This window comes from Schistocerca piceifrons, chromosome 8, assembly GCF_021461385.2.
Source record: "Schistocerca piceifrons isolate TAMUIC-IGC-003096 chromosome 8, iqSchPice1.1, whole genome shotgun sequence".
NCBI lineage: Eukaryota > Metazoa > Arthropoda > Insecta > Orthoptera > Acrididae > Schistocerca > Schistocerca piceifrons.
The window spans coordinates 165,347,671-165,358,122 of record NC_060145.1 but is presented as its reverse complement, the minus strand read 5'-3'; the positions used below and the strand labels follow the sequence as shown (position 1 = coordinate 165,358,122).

At 38.7% G+C, this 10,452-nt stretch overlaps 1 long non-coding RNA gene across 1 annotated transcript in view; it reads right to left on the bottom strand.

The window, feature by feature from the left end:
* Positions 1-248: 248 nt before the first annotated feature.
* LOC124711388 overlaps positions 249-10,452 on the bottom strand; it is a 159,547-nt gene continuing 149,343 nt past the window's right edge. Inside the window, exon 5 of the long non-coding RNA XR_007005472.1 lies at positions 249-864. This is a non-coding gene — a long non-coding RNA (uncharacterized LOC124711388). The remainder of the gene's footprint in view (positions 865-10,452) is intronic.

Here is a 10,452-nt window from a genome sequence, read left to right as displayed (position 1 = left end):
ACCCCTGCCCATCCAGCAATCTGGAAACACGTGATCTAGAACATTTGACACAGTCTGAGCCCAAAGTGGTTGTGCACCATCTCGTTGTAAAACGACTGTAACTATGTAACTTGGTGGCCAGTCAGTTGTGGTAACGCAAACAGCTCCAGTATAACAGAGCAACAGGAGCAATAGAATTACTTCATAAAAAAAAAAAAAAAAAAAAAAAAAATAGATAGAGAGAGAGAGAGAGAGAGAGAGTGAGAGGCGTCCCACAATGCGATCAAACAACACATTCACTTTCGGGCGGCAACGTACTTCATCCGTCACAGTATGCGGAGGATTGATTGTGCCCCAAACGCAAACATTGTGTTTGTTTACCGTACCACAAAAGTGAAATGTTTCTTCGTCAGAAAATTCTAGATTGTTTAGAAAATATCCATCCTTCTCTAAACTGTAAAGAACGTCCACGACGAACTGCATACGTTGTGGCTCGTAATCTGGTGTCAATACTTATAACAACTGCAGCCGGCATGGATACACACGCACACGTCGCCGAAGGACCCGATGCACTGTCGCTCCAGGGATTTGCAGCTGCTGCGATGAACTCTGAACAGACTTCTGTGGAGAACGTTGAAATGCCTACCGTATCCATCCTGTTTCGGGTTCACTTGTTCCACGTCGTCCACTATGCTTCAACTCAACGCTTGCTGTTTGCATAAAACGTCTGTACCACCTGCGTACCGACGTCTGCGAGGGTGGGTGTTTCCGATACCGTGCCTGGAAGTTCCCTTTGACTCTATTCTTCCGATTTGATCTAAGTGAACCATTCCACACACTGAGCCTTTTCTTGAAGCGTTATCATTATGCTTCACTCACGACAACCTGGAACACACACAAACAAAACTTGTTGAGGTTGTCCGTTACATAAGCGATACATGGTGCAAATATATGAATTAGTTCTGTTGCTATAACAAATTGCTGTTTTAGCGTACATTTTGAGGTATACTGTACATTGTTACAAAAGGATATTACAAGAAATTGACTACAAATGTTTCGAAAGAGAATGTCTTTACAGTAAACGTTTCGGAGGACTGTATATCTATCATCAGGCAAATTTACTTAAAATTAACGTAACACAGGTGGTTGTTATGTTCTACTTACCGGGAAAATTCTGCTCTGCTTATCGATTTCAAAGACTGTTTCACTGAATAGTATTTACATTAAATCATTTGCTTTGCTTCTTCAAATACTATGACTAGAACGTAAATATGATTCGGAGAAACAACCATAAACCACCATTAAAGGTCAGAAAAGGTCAATAAATTCATGCAAACAAACCAAGTAATACACTATTACAGAAACTATCATCTTGAGCTGACTTTTCTCTGCGAAATCTCATTATTTGTGTCTATGACAATAGATATTTTTTTGAAAATTCTTATTTTTTTCACCTGTGCATGTTTCAGTGACATGTCGTTGTCGTTAGTGGGTGTAGGTAATATGTCAGTACCGTTCATCATTTTTTATTTTTTTGGCTGCAGTCCAAACATTCTCGAAAATTCTATGATTGAAATATCTCTATTAGAACTCCGTTTCGAAGAAATATTATTATATCGTTACTATTGCTGTTATTATTACTACTATTATTATTAGCAGCAGCAGCAGCCGTAGTAATAGTAGTAAATCCCCTATTATTATAGATTTTAATTGGTATCTCTAGTCTACTAATCAACACCCCAGTAGAGGTAGTCTTCTCGGATACCCTGTTTCCAGGCCATATTCTTGTTGCAGTCTTCAAACTAAACATTGGGAATAGACATAAGCACACTATCTGCACTGGGGATTGCCAGCACAATGATTTTGAGTTACAGATTGTTAAAATAGTCACAGGTTGTTGGAACAGAACGTACTCATTCCTGTTTATACACTGCCTGATGGAAAATAATGTGAAGCACCCACAAAACTCCGTCGGATGGCACTGTAGCTTTGCTCACATACAAAAAAAAACACACACACACACACACACACACACACACACACATACCACCGGTGGTTATGTAAATAATTAGAGTTATATTTCTCTGTGACAGATACAACGGACAACACACTAAAACTCTACACTGCTGTTGCTAACTGGCGTGGCAGGGTATATGAGGAGGCATAAACAGTGTCACGTATTGAGTGATCCTTGAAGGACACGTTGTAACGTTCTTTAAAATATAACTTATGTTATCCAAATTTACTGTGTGATGTCTTGGTTTAGCAAAACAGATTCCGTAATTTAACTTGTCTCTACCAGGGTTATAAAACCAGGATTATAAAACACACACAATATTACAAATCGGGCACACCTAATCAAGCTATACATTAAATATGATGACAAATACTTGATTCCTACTTTCAAGGGTCAGTACCGTAAAATTAGCAAGATCCACATTGCGTTGCTGCATACTTAAAACTAAATATACAAAATTTCATTACCTTACAGAACTGTATTATGCTGCGTCCATAGGCCGTATAAAATTAATAAAATAAAATAAAATAAAATAAAATATTAATTTAATTATTTTATCTGTATGATTGTCTCTCCTATGAGTCGTCAGGTTTTAATTATTCGGTATCAGACGCTTGACAATGGCTTTTTCGTAAAGGCAATGTTACTCGTAGTTGACCGTGAAATAAAACTGAAATAATCGGACTTCGTAATTAAATCGTTTCCAAAGACTGCTGCGGTAGGTGCGGACTCATAATCTAAATGTCAATATTACAATAATTTGCCAGCCATGCCAATACGTCGTACAGAGGTGATTGTCTATTTTATAAATATAAATTCTTTACAGAATCGAGTGCCTAGTGTGGTTGCAACTCGCAGTATTCTTCTATAACATGAAATATGGCGGTGTGCCAGACAATAAAATAAAATAAAATACGTGCTTCTCGCACCACTTCAACCAGAGCTCTTCCCTTTCTTAATCAAACATAAGAGTAACGTAATTGTGCTTTTGTTTTAACAGCGACACAGCGCTGCAGTTGTGTGCCATAGGCTTTATTTATTTGTCACTGATTATTTATTTAATTAGTATTTCGCGTTTCCGCGGAAACTCACGCTCGGCATGCAAATTTGCCTTTATATTGCCCCCTGAATTGCGAGGCGAAAGGACACACCTGCAGGCGAGCAATTCACCTAAAGGCACAAGAAAATCTAAGTTATCTACAACTATTTACATGACTTACATTACACATTATACACATTATATACAAAATTTGAATGACGCGAGTGCGCCGTAAAAGTTCTTATGTTGGCAGATAGAGTGCGCGCATGCGCAGAAGCGTCTGTGTAACTTCGGGACTGCCGTTATATCGTACAGTTAGATCACGCGGCACAGTATTGCAGTTCATATTGTTCGTGTGCGCGCGTTTTTCAGTCGTTGCACAAAGAAAATATTCAACCAAGATTACATATGAAGACTACATTCTATGACAGGTAACTTAGTTTTAAATTTACAATATTTGTTATAACACAATACAACTTAGATTGTTGAATGTTCTTAGTTACATAGTATTGTTTTGAAATACTTCAAAGAAAAATGTCCGTATGTTTCAGGTGCGTTGACCTATACACATCGTGTCGTTATTACAGTGCATATTCATTCGCTGCACAATAATTTTTTACAGGTTAGTATCGTCGTGGTAAAGTTTTTTGATCACAGTAACATCGTTGTATAACAACGTGATTAATACATAAGCGTGTCCATTTCTCATTTCCATTATAGTCGTAGTGATGCAGTTCGTTGTGACTAAAAGCATTGCTTATTACAGATCAGACGTGACCCGTCGAGTAATTGGTCCACGTGCAGTTCGTTTTTTACATTCCGTGGAAGCTTGGTTGCAGAACCTCGGACGGCACATAGCTGGCGTCGATCCTTGGACAGTCCAGGTAAGAGTGTCCGTCACATTTCGAGAACATTTCATTCCCTGAAGTTCCAACCAAAATTCTTCCACCCGTCGTGTTGTTTTCTGGACAGGCACTTTGTGTCCATTTAATCCAGTTAACATCTTGAAGTTGGGTACTGTAGTAATGTCACTAGACGATGCACGAATTATGCACTTCACATTTTCAGTTTTTTGCTGAATATAGCTCACCTAAATGTTCGTAGTTATTAATCAAAGAAATCGTTCATCGCGTTTACATAGATACGCTGCATAATGAATGGCATTAACCGTTTCTTTCACATAGGTTTCTGCGTAGTTGCAGAGTTAGTAATGTTCGTTAATGTCCGTGAACAGAGGTTCACTATGCAATGTCCTTTTGGCACTCGTTTTGTTCAAATTTTTACATAGTAACAGTTACATGATACATCAGTTAAAAAAATAAGTAATTATACATACACACGTCACATATTTTCTTAGCATAAATATAATACAGTTGCACATAAACATGTTTGCATCATCATTACATAGCTATAGGTTATTACATTGTGTCACGTGATGTCATCTGAAATTAAGATAGGTTAGACACAACATTCATTACATCAGTAGGCAAGACCAGGCGTTTTCACTACTCAATAAATATTCAAAATAGTAAGAGAGAGAAAATGTTCGATTCCTCGCGTTTTGTGCGTGTGTGTAGAGTGTCTGTGTGGCCTTGACTACTGGTAGATGCTTTTCGTGTTGAGAGATGTGCGTCTAATCTATTTCTCAAAGTAAAAGATCGCTTCACAGATGACGTCTGTCAGTTCGTCAGGTGTCACACCAAGTCAGTGGTACCTTCAGTAACAAATGTTCCGTGAAAAATTAATATGTCATACACTGCTACGTAATCATAAATTTTACTTTAATATTCCGTCTTTCAGGTGGAGGCGCGCGCTGAAAGAAGAGTTCTTCTGTCTTCAACTGCGTCACTGGAACCGCTGAAATGAAAATTTCTATACTAATGGCTTTTTAGTTCGAGGGCTAGGAAAGTTTCTGATAGCATCTAATTTACTGGGATCAGGACGTATGCCCTGTGAATTAATGATATGTCCTAAATATTTTATCTCACTGCAACCAAATTTTGATTTTCTTAGGTTGGCTGTGACTCCAGCTTGTGCAAATTTTTCTAAAATTCTTTGAAGTGTGTCAACGTGTTCATTCCAAGATTGTGTAGCTATCAGTATATCATCTACATAGTGTGTGACTGTCTCAACTAAATCGTCGCCAAGTACGGTATCCAGGGCTGTAATGAATACCCCAGAGCTGACATTCAGTCCGAAGGGTAGAACACAAAACTGATAGGTTCGCCCCCCGAACATAAATGCAGTATATTTCCGAGAATCAGGAGTGATACCCACCTGCCAAAACGAATTAGCGAGATCTATTGTGGAAAAATATTTTGCATCTAGAAATTTCTGTAATTGCTCTTCTAAATTTTCAGGTTTTGTGTGAACCGGTAAAATTATTTCATTAATAGCTCGTGCGTCTAACACTAACCTAATGCTTCCATTTGATTTTTTGACAACAAGTAGAGGACTACAATAAGGTGAGGTGGATGGTTCAATGACCTTCCAGTCTAACATTTGTTTTAATTCTTGCCACACAGCAGGTCGTTGAGATAACGGTACGTTATATGTCTTATGGTAGAAGATCTTGTGAGGCTTAACTTCAATCTTGTACACATACGTGTTGATAACACCTAATCGTTTGGTAAAAACTTGTAAATATTTGGATAACACTTCCTGTAGTTTTATACGTTCATGTACACTGAGAGCTGTAGCTTCACTTATCTTATGATCAAGCAATGTTTCCAAGTCCATTATCTCTGTGTCAGATGAGTGTGTTTGCATGTCTTGAATGTCATTGTCAAGTACTAACTGAACCTTGTACCCTGTACAGTGTTTGTCATGCTTTAGAGTTCTCCTGTCCAAATCAATAATAATTACACTGCCTTTATCATTTAAAATACATTTACCTTTGGAGAAGTCTATAATGCAGTCCTTCTCGCTCATAATATCTATTCCTAATATGCAATTTGTCACAAGGTTTTGTACAACCAGGAATGGTCATTGTACGGTTCCATTACCTATTTTAACGTTTACAAAAACTTGCTTCGTAACCCTACATGACTTATTACCTAGTGCAGTAGTTATTTTACAGTTTTGGGCAGGAAACTCAGGCACAGGTTCCAATTCACACATCTTTTTATAGAAATTAAAAGACAAAACGCTCACAGCTGCACCTGTATCTAGGATAATAGTAGTTGGAATCCCACCTACTACACCAGTAGTAGATGCTAAAACAATTTCATTTGTGTTTAAACGACATTGTGTACTGTCTTGTAAAAGTTCATCTGATATATTGTTATTGTGGTTGTATCTTATAAATAAAACAGGTAGTTTTTGTTTAGAATTACTCGGCATATCATTATTCTGTTGTTCAAGTGTGGTGTCAAATAACTGATTAACACTGAAGTCGCCCCCCAAGAATTCTTCAGCCACGACCTGGGGCAAAATAGTGACTGTTTCTAGTTTGTTGGATTAGCATTTGTACTAGGTACTGACACAGATTGAGGTTGTGCATCAGGTGTCATTTCTATTATATTCACATTCGGATATTGCCTATTATGATCTCCAAACTTTTGCGGTTGTTGTTGCTGTTGCGCATTATAACTTACCTGTCGGTCGTAAGGTATGCTCCAATTTTGACCTGGTGGCTGCTGTGGTAAAGCAGAGTTTGAATGAAAGTACTGATCGTTACGAGTCCAACCTTGATGCTGTCTTGGCTCGTAGTTATTATTATTTCTATTTCTGTTTGTGTTTTTGTTATTACCTTTGTATCCGTTGTTACCGTTGTAGTTATTACCGCGGTGCCTTTTGTATGGATTGCCGCATGAAATGTTATTACTGTTGTAACTATTGTTTGTATTGGAATACGCGTGTTGATTTTGATTTCCGTACTGAGACGGCATGTGAGTTTGCTGTTTTTGTTGTACCGCGTATCCAACTGTGGGCGCGCCAGAATTGTGTTGGCAAGCCTGCATGTTTTGCATACCACTAGTGTAAACATTGTGGCTGCTGTTTTGCCGCGCGAAGCGCTGATCTTCAAGTAACATGTCAACCGAATCTAAAGCTGTTAAAAAATAATCTGAATCGTCATCCGGGATATGTAGAAGTTTTTCCTTAATGTTGAAAGGCAATTTGGCCTTCAACGCTCGGAGTATATCACGCGTTGCGACTGGTTCGTCTAAAAAGTGTCCCATGTTCAAGTATTTTTCAAAATATCTGCGTAAGTTACCATTTTTACTGTTAAAAGTTTCAGGTTCTAAAATTTGTCTTCTGAGTCGCTCCTGGACGGATTGCGACCAGAATTTGTTCAGAAAAGCACGCTCAAACTCACTGTACGTGGTACATACGTCAGCTTGACTGTATGCCCAGACAGCTGCATCGCCTTGGATGTAACCGACAATATATGAAATCTTTTTCCGGTCACTCCAAGTGCGTGGAAATGCGTTACTAAAAGATTTAAGAAAAATCACCGGATGAATGGTTCGTTTTTCTGGGATAAAAATCTGAAATTGCCTGTGTTTCATTAAGCTTTCATCTTCCTTCGCATTGTGATATGGATTTGTCCCACTGTAATTACTGCTATGTCCAGCTGGCGAGTAATTACGATAATGTTGCTGTGGTTTACCATGATAATAGCTTGTGTTTGTGTTTGCACATCGTGGTATGTGTTGTAGTCGTGGTGTGTTTTGTTCTTGTGTATTTGTCGTGTGCGGAATGTGTGTATCATACTCGAATGTATATTGGTTTCTGAACTGTACATTTTGACTGATATTTTCGTTACGTTCAGACTGTAGTTGATCGGTGAATTGTCTCATGGGTGCAGTGACGGATTGTACTGCGTCACTGATCAGCTGTTTGTTATTAGTAATGTATTGCGCTACGGAGTCGTGCACAATTGTTGGTAAATTTTCACGTAAGCATCTATCAAAATGTTTGTCTTTGTTCTCAACCCAATCATGAAATTCTTTATTAATATTTTGAAAATGAGCTGTGGCATCTGATTGTAAGATGTCAGTCAGGTGTTGTTCAACATTGTCCAATTTATTCTGTACGTCAGTAATTCGTTTTTCAAGGTTGTCATGTACTGAAGGATATGTTTGAATTTGTTCAGTAAGAACTTCACACGTGACATTAAGGTTTTTTACTTGTGTCTGTAAAAGTGCTACGTCAGTTGTAGTCTTTTCTTGTCTCGTATTGAGCTGGGAGAATTTAGTACTGAGTTCGGTCATCTGTTTGGTCAGTGTGGCGTCTATAAGTTCCACACGTTTACACAAAGTGTCATTACCTATCTTGATTGCTATGAGATCAGATTTGATTTCGTCATTTTGTGTTTTTAACTGTTCATTTTGTGTCTCTAATTGTGCCTTTAAGGTTGCCATGTTTTCGGCGTTCTGTTTCCTCATGGTTGCCATATTTTCTGCGTTTTGTTTCATTAGCATTTGTAACATGTCGGCAATGTTTACCGTTTGCAAGGTCTCTGCCCCCGCCGCGTCATTAGACGTGACGTCATGCATTAACATGGGCTCTGATTGAGATTTTGAAATTTTTGTAGTGGACGGCCTATCGTCAAAATTTTCGTCAACACTTGCGTCAATGTTTGATGAATCGTCACTACCGGTTGCTGTCGTAAAGTCATTTTCTAACACTTGTCTCACGTCCGAGTCGGATTGCGTCTGAATAGTACGTCCTTGCTGTTCCATTTTTGCGTATTGTTTTCTAGTTATTACCATGCCACACGTGATATATGTTTCAAGAAAATTTTTGACACTGATTTTAAAATAAAATGTAGTTGAGCATGAATCGCTCGTAGCAACAATGGCTGTCTGTTAATTTAAAAATATAAACTGAATTTGAGATTATTGGTAATGGCTGCTGGCCATGTTACATGATATCGTACAGAAGTCGGCCATATTGTACACTCGTGTATTGGTATTGTTGCATACGTTATTGTTTAGGGAAAAGTACTGAGAATGAAATTTATCACTGACACTGTTATGCGGAAAAGAAACACTACAGAATTTACTGAAAAGCTAATACACTGAATTATACGTCTGGTCAAGCCTGCTAATGCAAAGATGCTGCGTCTTACCTTATTTTGCTGGAAGCTGCTTTGCGTCTTCCGGCAAAATTTCAGAATTGGAAAATATCTTCAGATTTTGTTATCTCTCATACATTGACGTCCAGGTCCAGAAAGTAGATTTTTTACATGAAACAAAGAGAACAATGTAACAAATGACAAAATAACAAGTCCGACACGCAGTCGCCAATATAAAATAAATAAAAAAAATATATTGTTTTAAATATGTTAATTATTCTATCTGTATGATGGTGATTGTGATTGCAATTGTATTTGCTTATCTGGAACGTGGACGTTTAATTATTCGTTATCAGACGCTTGACAATGGCTTTTTCGTAAAGGCAATGTTACTCGTAGTTGACCGTGAAATAAAACTGAAATAATCGGACTTCGTAATTAAATCGTTTCCAAAGACTGCTGCGGTAGGTGCGGACTCATAATCTAAATCTCAATATTACAATAATTTGCCAGCCATGCCAATACGTCGTACAGAGGTGATTGTCTATTTTATAAATATAAATTCTTTACAGAATCGAGTGCCTAGTGTGGTTGCAACTCGCAGTATTCTTCTATAACATGAAATATGGCGGTGTGCCAGACAATAAAATAAAATACGTGCTTCTCGCACCACTTCAACCAGAGCTCTTCCCTTTCTTAATCAAACATAAGAGTAACGTAATTGTGCTTTTGTTTTATCAGCGACACAGCGCTGCAGTTGTGTGCCATAGGCTTTATTTATTTGTCACTGATTATTTATTTAATTAGTATTTCGCGTTTCCGCGGAAACTCACGCTCGGCATGCAAATGTGCCTTTATAGGACGTCGAGAACGACATGTTGAGAAGTGGGCGCTTACTGCGAAGTTCTTCGTAAGAATGACTCGAATTTGTAGTCACTGAAATAATATCACAGACCCTCTCAACACGTGAAGTTTCATGTCATTTTCTCCTATCTCCTTCTGTGAGCATCACTTTTTAATCGGACAAAGTACTTTAGATTCTCCAGATGTTATGAGGGCACAGCAAAACATGTACGATGATTTTAAGTTCTGACACGACGGTATTACTATAGGTGTTAAGGAGGAATGGGCAATTCTAGAGGAAAGGATGAATCATCAGTGCGGAATGCTGGTGGGCTAGCAGTTTTCATTCGCAGCTGCAGGACACGGGCCGTCGAGATGGGGCGTGCCTCCGGCGGTCAGTGGAATGCGCGGGGGAGGCGGCGTTCCGCACGCACCTGACGTCACGTCACGACACGCACAGCAACACGCGTGCGTGCACGCACACGGCTCTCTCCGCCGCGACGGCCTTCCTCTGCGCTTCGGCGGTCATCGACTTCTCAGTGTCCATTCGTG